The following is a 16,093-nucleotide window of genomic DNA, read 5'->3' on the forward strand; positions in this document are numbered from 1 at the left end:
TATATTGATTTTATACAAGTTCTTTGCATCGTTTAGCTCTAGCTCTAGTTTCTACTATAAACCCCGCATTTGACTTTGGAGTAGCTTGACTTAGGCAATATACATTCAACTTCCATTCATTTAGGTTAGACCTTGACTTACCACTACACTTCATAGGGGTTAGTTGAGTTATAAATTTTGTTTGATTGGGTGGGGTGGTAGCCCAACGACCTACCGTTCCTACGCCCATCAAATGGCGTCGTTGCCGGGGAATGGTGCTTTGAGTGCATATTGTTGTTGAGTCTATTGCACTTTATTTGCAAAATACAAAAAGATTTTACACTTTAGGCTACACTTGTAGCCGTGCTACTAATATTTTCTTTAAGTTTTGTATGGATAGGTCCTGAGATCGTTCAATTGTTCCCTTTGATCCGGAGATTGAAAGAACTCTCTCAAGGAGGAGAGTAGCAAACAAGACATTGGATTATAGTTCTTCAAGCGAAGAGGAAATTGAAAAAGAGCAAGTCATGGGAGAACATCCGAGAGTTGCCTTGAAGGAATTGGGAGTGCCCGGTGCATATAGGTTCGAGAGCGGCATAGCTCCACCTACAACACCGGCAAATGATTTTGAAATTTGGTCGGCAATGATCACCCTAATTGAGAGGAGACAATATAGTGGGGCTAAGAATGAGAGCCCATTGAACCATCTTAAGGAGTTTGAAAAATATTGCAACACAATCAAGGTCAATGGAGTGTCTCAAGAGTTTATCCGCCTTAAGTTGTTCCCTTTCTCTCTCATAGGAAGATCTTTGGAATGGCTAGACAAAGAGGTGAAGCCCAATTCATTGAGAACGTGGGATGATGTCACTAAAGCTTTCTTGTCCCGTTTCTGTCCTTAAAAGAAGACGGCGGTGGCAAGGGCTTCAATTCAAGGGTTCAAGCAAAAGCCAAATGAGAGTCTTTATGAAGCATGGGAAAGATTCAAGGAGTATCAAAGAGAATGTCCTCACCACAGAATTCCAACATACCAAGTGATCCAAATCTTCTATGGTGGTTTGAGTCCTCAAGGCAAGTCATGCCTTGATGGAGGGGCCGGTGGTCCTATCATGAACAAGACCGAAGAAGAAGTTGTGGACATAATAGAGGATGTGGTGACTTACTATAGAGATTGGCAAGATGGGGAAAGAGATTCTTCAAGCAAGCAATCTTCATTGTATTCGGTGGACCATCTCAATGCCATCAACAATTTTTCTTCTCAAATGACAAACTTGGGAAAGGAGGTGAACGAAACCAAAGGCAAGTTGGAGAGTGTTTCTTCCTCTTCTCAAGCTTCAAATCTTCCCTCCCAATTTAAGGGGAGAGGTACTTCTTCTAACTCTCAAACCCCTCCCACTTCACATAAAATGCCTATAGGATGTTTGTTTTGTGATGCATGTAGATCATATGATCATGACTCTAGCAATTGCAATAATGAATGTGTTGATGAGTTTGATAACAATGAGTGTGAGCATGTGAATTTTGTGTCAAACAACAATGTTCAAAGGTTTGATAATCAAAGAGGCCAATGGAATAGGAATTACCTAAACCAAGGCAATTTTGACAACTATAATCATGGTGGTGGTTATAGGAACCAAGGAAATCAAGGTTCTCGTGGTAACCATAATAACCATGGTTATAGTGGCCAAAATTAAAGCCAAAATTATGGTAATCAAAACCAAGGCTATGGTAATCATAACCAAGGCAATGGTAACCATAATCAAGGTGGTGGTAACTATAATCAAGGTTATGGTCAAAATCCAAATAGAGGTACTTGGAACAATCAAGGAAGGGGCAATTTTCAAAACAATGCTCAAAGAGGTCCCCCACTAGGATTTGTTCCAAAGACTCAAGGTGAAAATTCATATTCACAACCTTCTTCTCCTAGGACTAATTTGGAAGAATTGATTGATAATCAAACCAAGATCATTAACACCTACATGGCGGTTAGTGATAAAAAGTTCAATGAAATGATGACTCACAATAAGATGCTTGAGACTCAAATAACCCAACTAGCAAACACTCTTAAGGATTATGCTAGTCCTTCTTCTTTACCTTCCCAAGGTGTTGAACCAAAGAAGCCCGTGTATTCTAATGCCACTAGTGGTGGAAATGACCTTAGTGAGGGAGTTTCTTGTTCAATGGAGGGAGAAGATGAGAGTGGTGCTTTGGAGAATGAAGTTGAGAGGGTTGAGTCTAAGGAAGTTTATTGTGAGGATGAGGAAAAAGAAGAAAGTGTTGTTGAAAGGATGTGTGAGGAAGAGAGATGTCCCGATCTACCATACCCCCAAAAATTCTTGAGATTCAAAGTGGATGAGCAATTTGGGAAGTTCCTTGAAGTTCTTAAGGAAGTTCATGTTTCCACACCCTCTACTGAGCCAATTCCCGAAATGCCTAAGTACTCCAAGTTTCTTAGGGAGATACTACAGGAGAAGGAAGATTGTAATGAGGGCAATTCGGTAGAAGGAGGGAAGTGTTTTAGTGCTCTTGTCCATGGTGAGCTTCCGGAGAAAATGGAGGATCCGGGAAACTTTTCAATTCCTTGCAAGATCAAGAAAATGATGTTTGAGAATGCTTTATGTGATCTAGGGGCCAGTGTGAGTATTATGCCCTATTCGGTTTTCAAAAGACTTGATCTAGGTGAGCTTCAACCATCTAATATAACCCTTCAATTCGCCGATCGCTCTATTAAGCTTCTTAAGGGGAGAGTTGATGATGTCCCTCTTAAGATTGGAGAGTTTTTTTTTCCCGTAGATTTTGTGGTTTTGGAGATTGAGGAAGATGAGCATATTCCAATCATTCTAGGGAGACCTTTCTTAGCTACCTCGGGAGCTTTGATAGATGTGAAAGGAGGCCGCATTACTTTGAAATGTGGTAAGTTAGAAGAGAGTTTTAAGTTGAAACCAATGCATAAGTCTCTATCTTGTGTGCAAGATATAGTATGTGCTAGTCTTTCTCGTTTTATTGATGATGTATGCATGATTGATTCTTCTACTAACAATGCTCTTGAGAATGTTAATGAAATTATTGCAAGTTTTGATAGCATGAAGGTTAGTGAAGAAGATATTGTGATTCCAAAGTTAAAGGATGAGAAAGAAATTGAGATGAAAGCTTATTCTCAAGATGAAGAGAAAGCTTCTATGGTTGAGGATGTTGAAGCTAAGCCGAAGAAAAAGGCTCGTGATTCGAAGAAATTGAGAAAAAGTAAGAAGTTGAGAAAAGAGAAAAATGAATTTGAGAAGAATTTTGTGGAGGTTTCATCAAGCAACAATGAGAAGTTGCTCAAGATTGAAAAAGATTTTGCTCTTTCAACTACCTTGAAGAAGGTGGTGCTCTTTGACCCTCCGCGATTTGGAGGAAGGGTCGAGCTTAGGACCTTAAGCAAGCGCTTCCCGGGAGGCAACCCGGAGATCCTAACTTTTCCTTTTGATTTTTGAATTTTCTTGTTTTTGTTTCTTTCATTACTTTGTCTTTTCTTTCACTTTTCTACTTGTTTGGATTTTTTGTATGAATTTTGCGGGATTGGATTTCTTCAAGAATGCATGGTGAATGGAAGGTGTTCGTGGCACATATCATATTTTGTTCGATTCTGATCGAAATTTGAGGTAAAAGGGGTAAGAATTTTAGAGAGGTAAGATACGAAATTCATGTTTTGAAAGTTGGAGGAAATTGATACTTAGTGAATTTTTGTGGTGAGCACATGAATTTTCAACTTTGAGATCTTTAAAAATGATTTTAGCTACTGCCTATGGTGTTCCTCATCACCATCATGATTCATGTGCGCACCCAAATAGGCAGTAAGTGTCGAAAATAAGAGAAAAAGAAAAAATCGAAGAAGCACAGCAAGGTGCGGCCGCACATCAGGTGTGTGCGGGCGCACAACTTGCGTGTGCGGGCGCACCAGCAGCAGGTGCGGCCGCACACCCTGCTTTCCGTGCCTCTTTTATTCTTTCTTCCTTCTTCCTCCCTTCATTTCATCATCCTTCATCTCCTTCCTCAAGAGCATCACTCGTTGAAACCCTCTCAAGTGCGCACCTCAAGCTCCTCATTCACCCTCAAAAATCCTTCAATTCTTCACTAAAATCACTCCATTTTCACTCAAATTCACTCACAAACCTTCCTACACTCAAAATTCCTCACAATTTGACCCAAATTTCACTCACTCTCTCTCCTACATTTGGTGACCGAAAATTGGGGCTTTTGTTTGGGATTGCAATTGGTGGATCTAATTTGGTTAATCTTGCATCTTGTATGGTATAATCACTTATCCTTGCTTTAAGTTTGTCAATTATATCATAATTTTGCATAGATTGAAATTTTGTATGAGCATGAATAGTGTAGTATGGGTTTTGTGATTTTTGATGCTTGATCTTAATTTTGGATGTGATTTTGTGATGTTTATTGATTGATTTTGCATAACATTGTGTTGTTTGTTGATTTTGTAGCGATTTTCATCATCTTTGGTTGATAAATTGAGAATTGGATTTTTGGAAATTGGGTAGTATGTTGTGATTGTTGGTATTGGTCTCTTGGTTGCTCTTGAATTGTTTGAAAGGAGTTTTTCTTGGATTATTGGTGTTGTTGATTGGTTGGGAATTGGTTTTGTTGGAAGGAAGTGTGAATTTGAGAATTGGTGAATTTGGTAGTAAGTGGTGATTTTGGGTGTGGTGTTCTTGGTTCTTTGGTTTTGCTCTTTGATCATTGTTGGTGAACTTTCTCAAAGCCTCAAACATGTCTAAATACTTAAAGAAACTCACCAATAAAAGAAAAACCGATGTTATCATCGATGAACCTCGCCCAAGCACTTCTTCAAGGCCAAGTACTTCATCTAGGCCAAGTACTTCAAACCCCTCTTCCTCTCAAACACGACCACCAACCTCTCTTCCCAAAAAGAAAAATTTCACCAACGAGCAAAAGACCTTGTACCAACAGTTGAAGGAAGAGAGAACCCTCAAAAAAAAACCCGCCATTATCTCCAACGTGACATGGTAAAATTGGGGATAGATGATGATGTGCGGTCTTTGCTCTTGAACCTTCGAATGGGTTCTTTCATCAACAATGCCTATCGCACCTACAAGGAGCCAACGTTGGAGTTCTTGGCTACCTTGGAGCTCGTGCCCTTGGGAGGGCAATATCGGGTGCGCTTCCAAATATTCAATCATTTCTTCGATCATTCCTTGGAAGAGTTCAACGCGGCTTTGGACTTTGATCCCCATGGGGATATTTTGAACGTTGAACACTATATATTCCCGGAATACGACCACAACTTTTGGTGGGAAGACATCTCGGGTGGTAATGAATTCATCACCAACAGGGCTATGATTTCCTCGGTGTACCAACCTTGCCTTGGGGTTGTGCACCGCCTTTTGGGCTACGTGGTGTTCCCTAAGCAAGAGTTGGGGAAATTGAGCAAGCTTGAGCTCAAAGTCTTGTGGTTGTCTACTCGCCCGGAGTTTGTGGGCCGGTTGAACTTGGGGTATATCTTTGCCCAATATTGTGTTCATCTTTGTGGCCGGAGTTCGGGAGAGATCCCATGTGGGGGCATGGTGACTAGGCTCTTGACTCGCCTTCGCCTTGATGCATATCTTCCCTTTTGCAAGAAGATTGGAGATAGCACCTCCCTTTACCTTGACTTGCAACAATTGGGTCAAATTCAATTCATCTCCAAGAGCTATAGGGATGGGAGATATGAGTGGCTAAGGGGCAATGAGCATTGGTGCTATTTGCCTAACCCCGGCTTGACTTCATTGGCCTAGATCGCCGACAATGTGTGGCATGTCCCTAGGTCCTTTCAGCGTCCCAACTTCGACTCCGGTGAGGATGATGAAGATGATGATGAAGAGCAAAAACAACAACAACAACAACAACAAATTCCACAACAACAAGTTCCTCAAGGTCAACAACAAGAAGGGAAACATGCTTATGAAAATGCCGATTTGAGAGCTCTTAGTGAGCAAATGAGTGGATTGAAAATCCATTTGGACGGCATGTATGATCAAGATTTTGGGGCTATCTATGAACAATTGAGAGGTATTCAAGAAATGCAACAAGGTATGTTTGCTCAACAACAACAAATTTATGATGCGGAAGTTGACCGCGGGAACATTGTTCCCCCGGTTAACTATCCGTATTTCCCGCCCCAACAAGGTCCTCTACCTTCGTATGGGCATCCATATTGGTCGGGTCCTTCCGACCCCGATACCGAGCGTCACTACTACCCGGATGAGCACGGTAACTATGATTACAAGGCTTCGGGTGGTAGTGACTATAGGGGTGATCCTAACTACCCCCATGTCCATGAAAACCACCCCTACAAACTTACCTTGCCCGATAACTTCACCCCTCTTGCTCCTTGGCAACATGATCTTTTCAAGGGGCATTATGGGTGGCCTGAGGGGTACACCGGAGGATGGGAGCCTTACCCTCATCCCTTCAATGACCCCGAGCGCAACATTGACCCCAATGGGGCCGGGCCGAGTGGTAGTGGTAGTGGTGGTGGTGATGGTAGTAGTCATTAGTTCCCTTTTGCTTTTTGTGCTTTTTACCTCCATCCCTTATATTTTTTTATGCTTGTTTTGTATTGCTTGGGATGTTGAGATGTATTTTTATCTAGCTTAGGGGAACTAATGCTTTGCTCGGTGACCAATACTTGTTGTTGTGTACATACCTTAGTTGTTTGCATGCTTATTTTTGTTCCTCTTGTCTGATTTCTTTTTTTTTTTTCTTGATCTCTAGGCTACTTTCCTTGTAGCTAGCTTGCTTGCCCCATTTGTTTGGATACTTGTTGTATGTGATGATGCTTTGATTGAGATGTTGTTGTTGTGGTTGATCCCTAATATCCAAATCCCTTTAATCCAAAACCCTTTGATCCAAATCCCTTGAATCCAAATCTTGTAGTTTAGTTTAGTTCATTAGTTAGTTTAGACTTTCTTTCTTTCACTACTACATTTTTTATCAAATGCAACGGTAAAAAAAGAGTTAATGCAATGACCCTTTTCTTACCGTTGCATTAAATAAGACTAATGTGACGGCTTATACTATAGTATATGGAAAAATGGGCTGACGCAACGGCTTTAAGAAGCCATTGCATTAGAAGTTCTAATACAACGCCTTAGAATGCTAATGCGACGGCAGTTGTATGAATTTGAAAAAGCGCCCAAATTTTAAAATCCCTCCCTCGTTGTTTTCGAAAATTTTAAAACCCTTCGCATGTTTTTTTGGCAAATAAAAAAGGAAATGTAAAGCTGAAAAGTACACCGCACACTAGTGTAATAATAAAAAAAAACAAATTCCTTTCTTTACTCTTCAATTGCTACTTCAATAAACAGAGGAAAAGTTAAGTTAGAGAGAGGAGAATCGAATGCAAATTTCTTAATTGCTTCACAAAATAACCAATCTTTTCCCTTTTAATAATTATATCCAATTGATTTTCCAATCTTCACATAAGATTTAACCCTTCTGTGTTTAATTTGCAACTGGGAGGCCACGACATGAACGACGCTCAGCCATCGAGAACGACGCTCAGCCATGGCGAACGACGGCGCTTAGGCCATTGAAAACGGTAAAAGTATACGGTGTTAGTCAATTCCTCGAATTTATTTTTGTCTGAATTATGTAATAATTAGGGCCCTAAATTCCTTCTTGTCCCCAAATTTATTTAATTAGGGTTCTAAATTATCACTCCATTCGCAATAAAGAGTGATGGTCTATTCTTTAATTGTTTGTTTACTCTTCATTTTGCAGATTTTAATGGCACGTTAAACGAACTCCTAGGGTACGATACTGCGGTACTGCCTATGTTTCCTGTAACTGTTTCAAAATTAGCGCGGAGAGGGAGGCAACAACCTAGCTTCGTGCTGCAAAATTCAGTATTCTGTTCTTCCTCTTTCTTTCTCGTAGCTTTTCTCCTATCCAAAGATATCATAAGTCTCTTCAATTTTTCTTTTATCTGATGTTAATTTAATCACTTTTTCAATTAGCTAACTGATTTCAGTTGTTAATTATTGTTTCGAAGTTTAATTCTCCAACGTTAATTTGGGTTTTGATTGATGGTTTGTTCAACCTAAAATTACTTGGGTAATATATATATATATATGATATGAAATTAAATTTTGGAACTTGGGTAATAAGGATTTGGTTTAATTGTTGATAAAAGCTGAGTCAATTATAAGTTTGATTCACTAATTTTGCTTAAAAAACAGCCTAGTCCATTACCATTAATTTAGCTTAATGTTACATTAGCAGAATAGCCTTCTCTCCCTCCTTTAGCTTAATGCCAGGTTTTCAATAATTGCTTGTGAATATTGTAGACTGATTAATAGCTCATGAAGCAATCGGAATATTTAAATTACGCCAATTATATTCATGTCCCAAAAATTATTGTCATACGGGTTTTATAGAATCAAGAAAGGACCTCCATAGTTTCATAAGTAGGTTTGAATTGGGTCTAGTGACTTTAGTCAATATTCACTTCCGAAATGTATCCTTTGTTGTATCAGAATATTAGTATTAGTCCCCCTTTTGTTCAATAGAATATTTATGTTACATTTTTCCTTAAAATGAGATTCTTATTTTTGGTGAACATGCATGCTTAGTTGCTTACCCATTATGTCTTTGTTTTTGAGTTGTAGAGGAAGTATATAAAGATTCATATCACAATTTACATCTATGTTATAATACTTACTCTCATTTTTTTATTGGATTACAGTTATATCTAGGATCTTTGTTCAAGAGCTTTGTCTTACTAATAAGCATTCCTCGATCACTATACTCTTACCTCCTTTTACTAATGGTGTACTGATCATTATTGCAGAAATTTGAGATTATTAGCTAATTGCTTTGATTATTTTGGGAATTTCTGCACAATTGATAATTTCTACTCTTATTGGTCAGCGAAAGAGCAATGTCAAGCTAGTTTATCACTCCTCCAAGGCCTTCATTTTTTGGTATTCTTTCATTCTTTGGCAGGTTAATACAACAACTTCCTGGGATTGCTTTAATTAATGGGATTTCAGTTTTGTTTATTTAGCCTTCTCACAGCTCAAACTCTTCCCATTCTGCTTGTTACAGTACTATCTGCTTGTGTTACCAAAAAATTCTTACAGGAACTTCTGTGTAAGCAGGAAGGAGATCACGCTATGTGGGAATACCTATTTGCTATAGTAGGCTTGAATATCACCTTCATGTTGATCCAGTTGTTTGATTTTGTAGGTGATATAAAAATTATATTTTGATCAGGTTCAAGACGTGCAGGCAAAAGTGACGACAAAAGTCTTCTCTAACGTAAACATATGGGGAGAAACAACTAGAAGAATTATGGGCTTAGTTGGAGATACTTGAACTTGTAATTAATTTTTCCTAAGTGCGAAATTATGTTTTGACAAAAAACATGTAGCTCTAAGTGCAAAATTGTATAAATGTACTCTTATTTTTAAATTTCAATGAAAAATTCCTTTATTTTGTCACATTTATATAGCTTCATGTATAATAATAATAATAATAATAATAATAATAATAATAATAATAATGATAATGATAATGATAATAATAATAATAATAATAATAATAATAATAATAATAATAATAATAATAAAGTATAACAGTTGCATTAGGTGCTATATTATAATAATAATAATAATAATAATAATAATAATAATAATAATAATAATAATAATAATAATAAAGTATAACCGTAGCATTAGGTGCTATATAATATGAGAAATATACCGTTGTGTTAGCCTTTGCCGTTGCATTAGGTCCATTTTATTGATGATTTTTAGTTCGCAATCTGATGTGACGGATAAATGATGTCGTTGCATTAGGTATTGATCTAATGCGACGGATTATTGTAGCCGTTGCATTAGGTATGAAATGTCGTCGCATTAGGCCTGATGCCACGCCAGCAGAAGCCACGGTATGGGGCCGTTGCGTTAGGCTTAATACAACGGTTTTTGACACCTAATGCAACGAATTTAGGGGTTGCATTAGATCAAAAATGTAGTAGTGTATTTCTTAGTTTCCTTTCTTTTATTCTTTTTATTCTTTGTTTAGTCTAGCTTTTATTTCCTTTAGTTGTATATACTTTTTGCTTAGTTTAGTTTCCCTTTATTTGTTGTTTTCTTTTCTTTGTTTGGAAGTTACTAACCATTTTCTTTGTTTATAGTTTCTTTTATTTCTTTTTCTCACTTGGTTTCTTGAAGAAGCTTTTGGATATGGAATGCAACGAGGTGGTTTCTACTTGCTTCGTTAATTTTTGCTAAGCTTGGAGCCCGGTGAGACCTTTCTTATTTTTCTCTTTATTTTCCTTGGTTGCATAGAATAGGATTAGTTTAGGGGAAGTTGAATGGTTCGAGGATGGATGCTTGTTAACACGTAATGTGTTTGGGATCGATGACGATGATGTCGATCGATCACTTGTTTGTCGATTGGGATTCTTATGTGTTTAACTTGCTTTCTAGTCCATTTCATACTATTTCTCCTATTTTTCCTTTTCTATGTCTCCATTTCTTTTCTTTTATTTTCTTTTACTTTCCTTTTCTTTTATTTTCTTTTATTTTTCTTTTTATTTGTGATGTGATTTTGAGGCCCTATTTTTCATTTTTCTTTTGAAATGAACTTTGTACATTGGACTTGTCTTTTGCATGATTTTCTTCCTAGGTTGTAAACGTATGCACTGTTTGAGACTATGTTTGGTTGACTCTAGGATAGGTGTATGCTAGGGTAGTTAATTTGAACTAGGAGGATCATGAAGCCGAATTCTACTTGTTTGTGGCATGTTGGTAGTTGCTCCCTATAGTCAATTTGACACCATTAGTGAGTTTTTGCTACATCCTTGTGAGGTTACTTGTTTTTCTAGCCTTCAACATTCTTTGAATGAGCGGCGTGGATCCTTGACCATGCAAACCTAATCTAATGAAGCTTGATGCATGATTCTTAAACCCGAGACCGAACTATCTAGGAAGGACAAAGGCACATTTTTCGGGGTGGCATTTTTCACTTTTGTTATATTTTTTATTTTTTTTATTTTTGGGTTTACATTTGCCTTCTTGCAACCATTTGAGCCTTATCCTTTCTTTTCAAGCCACATCTTTAGTTCTTTGACCTTTTGTTTCATTTTCTACTTTTCTTGGTTTTTGTGAAGCAAAATGATCATTTGAGATGGGGTTTGTGGTAGATGACTTGGAGTTTTGGTTTTTATGAATGCAAGTTTGTGGTATCATTTTCTTTGTGAATAATGACAAATGTTTGAGAAATAGTCGTCCTACTTCATAAAAGGCATGGACTAATAAGTTGCTTATTAGAAAAAGCTGTCCGAATTAAGTAAAAGGCAAGGACATTGCAAATCAAATAAAAAAAAAACAACAAAAAAAATTTTAAAAAAAAGTGAAAATTTTCAAAAATATTTTGATGTATTCTTTTCTCCTTCTAAGCATTGAGGACAATGCTTCGTTTTAGCTTGGGGGACAAGCGTGTACGCTTTTTGTATATATTTCTTTGTGAGTATAGCTTCAAGTAATCTTGGGGGTGTTGTTTTTGTTTGGTAATTTCTTTATTGTGGTGTTAAGGATTGATCACTCTTTTGCTTCACTTTTTAGGAAAATCACCAAATTTTAAATTTTAGCCTACCTTCACCCTTTATGCCTTACGTTACAACCTTGGGGAAAGACCTTTCGACCTAGATAGTTGAGTCACTATTTGGGGGAGGGCATCATGGGTCATTGCCTAAGGAAAGGGGATGCATAGTCGACATTGTCGAGTAGCCTAAATATAATTCTTTTTCCGGTTCTTTCGAGGAATCATTGGGATACTCACTAAGAGGAGATTTGAGACTAGTGGGGAGAACGCGGTAAGATTGTTTGGGATGAACGTGGATTGTGTTGTCTATTTCCTATGCCTAGCATACCCTATGTTTCAATCAACCTTAGATATCTTGAAAAGTGCATACCTTAACTACTTGAGAAAGATTGTCATTCATTTGCATTATAGTCTTTAAGTGAGTTCATTTCGCAAAGGTTTATTTTCATTTTCTTTTCTTTTGTTTTCATGGTTTTGCCTCATTAATGTTTGGTGGAGAGTTATGGGTCAAACTCTTAGGATACCCTTACGAGACCTCACTCGTCCTCATAGGCGACTTTGGGGTTTAAAGGGCTTGTTGTAGCTAAAAGCAACCGTGATTCCTACGACAGTGAGTTTTAGTGTATATTCTTATCTTTAGTCTTTCTTTTCCAATTTCAATAAATTTTTCATCCTTGATCTTTCTTGCTTTGTTTTGCTCGAAGACGAGCAAAAGTTTAGCTTGGGGGAATTTGATGAGTGACATTTATGGCACTCATTTGATCTCTTTTTGGATGAATTTCATTTCATTTTGTTACTCTTTTCTTTAGTTTTCCTTAGTTTTATTCTTATTTTCTTCATTTTATTTTTTCTTAGTTAGTTTCTCTATTTTATGCATTTTCTAGTTTACTTGTTATTTTCCCTTTTACTTGCTTTTTATCCTTTGTTTGTAGGTTATGATTGATTGCCCAAGAATTCCCAAGCTTCCTCTCCATGGTCTTTCATTGTTTTTCATGCCTAATGCTTGTGCAAAGAGTTTCAAGTCAAAGGGGGATCCAAGGAGCATGCTTCAAGGCCTTGTATATGCTCTTCTCATGGCTTATATTCTTTAAGAATTCCAAGGAAGTTGCTGCCTACCTTGTCCTCCATCATCATCATCTAGGATGTGTGCACCACTTGAGCTAGGACAAAGAGAAGAAGAGGGGCTACCCAGTTTGGTGCGGGCACACTCGGGGAGTGTGCGGCCGCACATTGGTCGAGTGTGGCCGCACACCTGGTGCGTGCGGGCGCACCTTTCTGGGTATGTTTCCCGTGCGCGCCACTCTCTCTCCTATGTGCGACCGCACCGGCGTGGGTCTATTTTTGGGCGTTAATACCGACCTCCTCTTTGTATATATAGTTATTTCCTTCTATTTTTAAAGAAGTTTTACATTAGAATTCATATTGTTAGTTTTTTATTGTTGATTGTTCAAGAAAAAAGAGAGAGAAACTCATGGTTTTTGGTTAATTGTTCAAGAATTCTTCATTGTAATTGATCTTTAAATAAAAGTTTGTAAGGATCTTCATCTTGATTTCAATACAAGTTTGATTTTAGTTGATTTCATTTGTTTTCCATATTATTGTTGATTGATTGAAGTTTGTTTCATGTTTGATTGAAGTTTGTTTCATGTTTGATTGAAGTTTGATTGATTGTTGATTTGATCTTTGATTTCAAATATGTTGATGATGAAATTGATGATTAGTGTAGTTTTGATCTTAATTTCCATGGCTAGTGAGTAGTTTTCTAGCTAGGGAAATGGTGAAGCATGTTTGAGTGATGGATTAGAGTAATTTGGGGATAATTAATGGAGTTGATGATATGATTAAATTTGGTTGATAATTCATGTGCATGTGTGTAATTGATTGAAGCTTGTCCATCTTTAATTGTTGCACTAGATTGCATTATAAGCTTGCTATGATACGGACCATTGATTAGTAACTTGCAATTTCTCGATTGAGGTGCCTTGTGACGTTTCCTAGTTAGTGTTTAGCGTAGTTGGCGCTAGTTAGACCTCTAGGAGAATTATCTTGGTATGCTCTTTTGGATACATGATTGTAGACACCTAAAAATGTCTCCCGAAAACCAAACCCGATGATGAACAACCTTTCGCTGCCACTATTGGTCGGGTTTAGTATTTAATCCCGAGAGTGCTTAAAAACCACATTTAATTAAATTCGTATTTCTAAATACTCCGTGGATCAATCTTGGTGTTTGGTAAAAGCATAGTTTTTATTTCAGCCCAAACCTTTTATTGTTTTATTGTTGGCCCAAACCTTTTATTCATTTCCTTTTATTTATTTTCTTATTTTAGCCCGATTTTAATAAATTAGAAAAATGAATTTACAAGGGAAAAAGGACAAAATTGTCCCGTGTCAAGGCAAGGAATCCCGAGGCGCCACGGGAAATTTTCCCGTCTGACGGCAAAGTGTCCCGTGTCACGGGAGACCTGATGTGACACGGGTACAATTTGTGTCCCTTCAGCGTAAACCCTAACGCGTTTTCTTCTCCCGTTTGTTTAAAAGTCTCCCGTGTCACTCAAAAGATTACCGTGTCACGGGATTCTCTCCCGTCTGACGGTGGAGTTTACCGTGTCATGGTACACTTTGCCGTGTCACGGGATACTGTTTTAGGGTTTCTGTCCTTTTAGGGTTCCGTGTGTTCCCTCAACACATTTTTCTTATAAATAACCCCTCATTTCCGATGTACGGGGCATCAAATAATTCTCTCATTTTTTTCTTCTATGCTCTAGCCTAAACACTAGCCTACCCTTCTCTCTTTCAATATACCTTCTTTAAGCACTCCAAGGAGTCCATACTTTACCCGGGGTTCTGTCCTTAAGCCACGGCGTGAAAGGTAGAACCGTTTGAGGGTTTGGCCCCAAATCAATTCTCATTTAAATTAATTCCATTTTAATTATTGTTTAATTATTTTCCTTGAAGTTACTAACACGTTTATTGTTTTTATAGTAGCAAGCAAATAAAATCAAAGTAACGAATCATGTTCCTTTTATTTCTATTATTATTTTTCTAACGATTTTATATTGTTGCAATTATTGCTATATTGCTTCTAATATTAATGTTTGTTTATTCTTTATTTTTTATCACCATATTGCATGTTTAAAGGGAATATGTAATTGAATATAACGACTAATAAGATAATTTGGACAACCGGTTTAGGCTCCTTTTAATCTTACTATTAAATCGAAGTGATCACCCATATTTTAGAATTATATGTGCATTAATATTCAACCAATTTAGCATAATAATAGTTTGGAGTGAATTGAATATTTTGTTTGTATGCCTTTGAGATCATAGGAATACTTTTCACAATAAGAATCGAGTAGAGGCCAATACGGGCGAATGTGACTCCATGACTCACTTCGTACCATCATCCCCGATCCTCCTTTCGTGGTTCCGAACCATATGGAGTTAGTAATCTCATGGATTATGAATGGGGTGTAACCTTCACGGGTCAATCGTTGTTGCCTTTCGTTGTCCCTTAATCGTGGTTGCCTTTAATGATCCGTGAACGGTTTACAAGTTCCTTAAAAACTTGTTGGCGGCTCCCTACTTTCCTTGTCCCTAATCGTTATATCAATTCCCACTTCCTATGAGTGCCAAGCATATTCACAACATGCTTTTACGTAGGCGCACTTCAAACGACGCCTACAATTTGGCGACTCCACTGGGGAGGATTCTTGGTTATTTATCGATTTGAGTGATCGGTATTTAATCGAGATGAGTGGATGAGACTTGAAAGATTCTTGAAAAATATTCCTGTGATTAATTTGGCATTTTTTCATAAGCATCGACGTTTTAACGTCGAATTTAGATTTGTCCCATAGGAAAAATTGGACAACTTGATTGCGTACGAAGAAAAATAGAGCACCTGTCAGATTTTCTGACTGTCGTGTCACGGCAAAGTCTGCCGTGTCACGGTACAATGTACCGTCTGACGGTGCACTGTACCGAGACACGGGAATTTCTGCCGTGTCACGGCAGTCCTAAAATCAGTCCGGTGGCTTATTTTCTCTTCTCACAGTTGACTTCCTTCGATTTTTCTGAAAAACCGTATGTGTTCTACATACGTCTTAGCCCCGGGGGATTTAAGCTCTATCAACCCAAAAACGCTCATGGCAATAAGGGTTCATCCGAGTTATTAAATCCACCCAAACCATGGAGTCGAGTCCGATTTCATCACGAACTCGCGGAGCCGCCCGTTGGCATACACCCTCAAGGGAGGCTTCCTTGCTAACGCGTCCAAACTCTTAACCATGGTACCCTTTTGACACCCAAAGCTTGACCATAGTCGAACATAGAACTTGACTTTAGGTTGAGAACTTTTTGCATCATTGTGACTAAATGCTACGTGGTTTATTTGGTACTAACCCACATGTGTTTGTTTATTTTGTTTTTGGACTAATCTATGACTGAGGGTTTTTATTCCCACTTAGTCATTAGTACGGACCATAAGATCGATTAAAAT

The 16,093-nt window shown here is 37.8% G+C and overlaps 1 pseudogene; it reads right to left on the reverse strand.

The window, feature by feature from the left end:
- Positions 1-897: 897 nt before the first annotated feature.
- LOC145606405 (small nucleolar RNA R71) lies at positions 898-997 on the reverse strand (annotated as a pseudogene).
- Between the last annotated feature and the right edge of the window lie 15,096 nt (positions 998-16,093).

Source organism: Chenopodium album, chromosome 22, assembly GCF_948465745.1.
Source record: "Chenopodium album chromosome 22, dcCheAlbu1.1, whole genome shotgun sequence".
Lineage (NCBI taxonomy): Eukaryota > Viridiplantae > Streptophyta > Magnoliopsida > Caryophyllales > Amaranthaceae > Chenopodium > Chenopodium album.